This window comes from Neovison vison, chromosome 8 (assembly GCF_020171115.1).
Source record: "Neovison vison isolate M4711 chromosome 8, ASM_NN_V1, whole genome shotgun sequence".
Classification (NCBI taxonomy): Eukaryota; Metazoa; Chordata; class Mammalia; order Carnivora; family Mustelidae; genus Neogale; species Neogale vison.
The window spans coordinates 3,979,538-3,983,274 of NC_058098.1; the positions used below are offsets into that span (position 1 = coordinate 3,979,538).

The 3,737-nt window shown below is 38.3% G+C and overlaps 1 non-coding gene across 1 annotated transcript; it reads right to left on the reverse strand.

Moving 5' to 3' along the window:
* On the reverse strand, nt 1-138 carry LOC122916599. Its single transcript, XR_006386237.1, has one exon. It is a non-coding gene; the product is annotated as a U4 spliceosomal RNA (small nuclear RNA).
* Nucleotides 139-3,737: the final 3,599 nt, after the last annotated feature.

Consider the following 3,737-nt stretch of genomic DNA (forward strand, 5'->3'; position numbering starts at 1 on the left):
ATTACCACCCAGAGTCCACAGTTGACCTAAGAGTTGACTATTGGTGTTACATATTCTCTAGGTTTGAGCAAATTTATTTAGCAATAATCGCGCCTCGGATAAACCTCATTGGCTACGATACTGCCACTGCGCAAAGCTGGGTTTGAACAAATTTAAAACGACATATCGACCTTTACAGTGTGGTATAGAATCATTCCACTGCCCTGGAGATGGTCTGTGGTCCGTCTGTCTGTCAGCCCTAACTCTGTCAACTCCAAGATCTGTTTACTGTCTCCATAGTTTTGCCTTCCCCACAATGTCATATTTTTGGACTCATACAATATGTAGCTTCCTATCCTTAGTAATATGCATGTGGTTTTTCTTTTCTTTCTTCCTTTTTTTTTTAGCCTGTTGATACGAAGAATCACAGTAATTGATTTTTTAAAAAATATTTTATTTATTTATTTGAGAGAGAGACAGAGAGAGAGCATAAGAGGGGAGAAGGTCAGAGGGACTAGCAGACTCCCCATAGAGCTGGAGCCCAATGTGGGACTCGATCCCGGGACTCCACAGTAATTGATTTTTGAATGTTAAACGAGCTTCACATACCTGGGATCAATCTCACTTGGTCCTGATGTATAATTCTTTTCATATTATTAGATTTAATGTGCAAATGTATATATAGCTATATATCATTTTATATTACATATATATTTTCATTTATGTTCATGGAACATGTAGGTCTGTAGACTTCTTTTTTTATAATATCTTTGTCTATTTTTGGTAGGAAGGTAAAAATACTGGCCCCGTAAGCATGACTTAGGAAATAGTCCCTCTGTTTTCTCTCCTCTGAAAGAGTTGATATTAAATTGGTATCTCTTTCTTGAAAGTTTTGTAGAATTCATCAGTGAACCAATCTGGGCCTATTGCTTTCTGTTTTAGAAGATTATTAATTATTGATTCAATTTCTGTAATAGATTTAGGCCCATTCAGTTGTCTGATCCTTCTTGTGTAGGTTTTGGCTGATTCTATCTTTCAAGGAAGGGAACCATCCATTTCTTCTACGTTACCAAATTTGTGGGCATGTTGTTGATAATATGCCCTGATTATATTTTTACTTATTTATTTACTTACTTAAGATTTTATTTTTAAGTACTCTCTACGTCCAATGTGGGGCTTGAACCCACAACCTTGAGATCAAGAGTCCCATGCTCTAAGCCAGCCAAGTGCCCCCTGATTATAATTTTAATATCCATGAGATTTGTAGCATGTCCTCTCTTTCTTTTCTGATATTAGTAGTAATTTGTGTCATGTCTTTTTTTCTTAGCTGGCCTAGCTAGAAGATTATTGATTTTACTGATATTTGCAAAGAACCAACTTTTTTAAAGATTTTATTTATTTATTTGACAGAGATCACAAGTTGGCAGAAAGGCAGGCAGAGAGAGGGGGAAGCAGGCTCCCTGATGAGCAGAGAGCCCGTCTCGGGTCTTGATCCCAGGACCCCGAAATCATGACCTGAGCTGAAGGTAGATGCTTAAGCCACTGAGCCACTTAGGTGCCCCAAGAACCAACTTTTGATTTTGTTGATTTTTTTCTATTGATTTCCTGATCTCAAGTTCATCGATTTCTGTGACAATTTTTATTTATATTTTATTTTTTAAAGATTTTATTGATTTATTTGACAGAGAGAAAGATAGCGAGAGAGGGAACACAAGCAGGGGGAGTGGGAGAGGGAGAAATAGGCTTCTCACCCAGGAGGACCCCAAGATCATGACCCAAACTGAAGGCAGATGCTTAACTGACTGAGCCACCCAGGCACTCCAAAAAGTTGTATTTTCATTTAGTTCAAAATATTTTTAAATTTCTCTTGTGATTTTTTTCTTTGACTCACATGTTACTTATAAGTGTGTTATCCATTCTCCATATATTTGGAGTTTTCAGCTATCTTTGTTAATAATTTCTGCTTTAATTCCATTGTGCTCTGACAGAAGACACTGTCTGGTTTTCTCTTTTATATTCTGCTTTATGGCCCAGAATGTGATCTCTTTCGGAATATGTTCCGTGTGAGCTTGAGATGAATCTGCTCTTGTTGGACAAAGTATTCTACAGATGTCATTTATACGCAGGGGATTGATGGTACGTTAATTTCCCCATATCCTTACTGATTTGCTGCCTGCTGAATCTACCCATTTGTGAGGAAGGGGCTTTGAGGACTTCAACTTGGACAGTGGGTTCATCGATTTCCTCTTGCTGTTCTATCAGTGTTTGTCTTCAGCACTTGACATTCTGTGGTTCGGTGCACGCACACTGAAGACTGTTACAACTTCTTGGAGAACTGACCCTTTTCTCATTAATGTGATGGCCATCTTTATCCTTGATAATTTTCTTTGCTCTGAAGTCTGCTCTGGCTGAAATCAATATAGCTCTTCCCATTTTTTTCTCCCCAATTCAGTGTTAGTATTGTTTATCTTTCTCTATCCACTTACTTTTAATCTATATGCGTCTTTAAGTTTAAAATGGGTTTCTTGTAGACACCTATGGATGAGTCTCTCTCTCTTTTTTTTATCCCTACTGACAATTTCTGTCTTTTTGGTGTCCATAGGCCATTTCCATTTAAAGTGATCTTTGACATTACTGGATTAATACCTGTCATATTTGTTCCAGTTTTCTGTTTGTTGCCTTTATTCTTTGTTCCTATGCTTCATCTTCCGCTCTGTCTACCCTTTGTCAACTGAGTTGAGTTTCTCTCAATTACTTCTTCTTCTCTCCTGTCTTAGCATATGCACTATTTTTTTTTAAACTTTTTTTAGTGGTTGCCCTAGAGTTTGTCATACATTTACGACGAATCCAAGTCCACTTTCAAATATCTGCTTTGTGGGTATAGTTATGGTTCTTATAATAAGAAACTAATCCTCATCCCTCCGTCCCATCCCTTGTGTCACTGCTGTCATCACTTCCATGATATAAAACACCATATATCAATGCATCATTAAATGCGTTGTTGATCTTATTTTGAACAAACTCCTATCTGTTAGACCAGCTAAGAATAAAGAAAAAAGTTTGGATTTTACCTTCACTTACGTAGTCTCCAGTGTTCATCATTTCTATATACAGATCTGAGTTTCCAACCTGTATTATTTTCCTTCTCTCTAAAGAACATTTTTTTGAAGATTTTTTTTTAAAGATTTTATTTATTTATTTACCAGAGACAGAGGGAGAGAGAGCGCGAGCGAGCACAGGCAGACAAAGAGGCAGGCAGAGGCAGAGGGAGAAGCAGGCTCCCCGCTGAGCAAGGAGCCCAATGTGGGACTCGATCCCAGGACCCTGGGATCATGACCTGAGCCGAAGGCAGCTGCTTAACCAACTGAGCCACCCAGGCGAAGATTTTTTTATTTTTATTTTTAAGTAATCTCTACACCCAGCATGGGGCTTGAACTCACAACTGTGATATCAAGAGGCACATGTCCCACCATCTGAGCCAGCCAGGAGCCCCTTCTCTAAAGAACTTTTGACATTTCTTGTAAGGCAGGTCTACTGGCAACAAATCCCCTCAGTGTTTGTTTTTTTGAGAAAGTCTTCATTTCTCTTTCACCTTTAAAGGATAATTGGTCAGGATACAGAATTCTAGATTGGTGGGGTGTTTTCTTTAAGCACTTTAGATATTTCATCCCACTCTCTTCTTGCTTGCACGGTTTCTGAGGAGAAGCTGGATAGAAATCTTAACTTTGCTTTTCTGTAGGTAAGGTGGTTTATTCCTC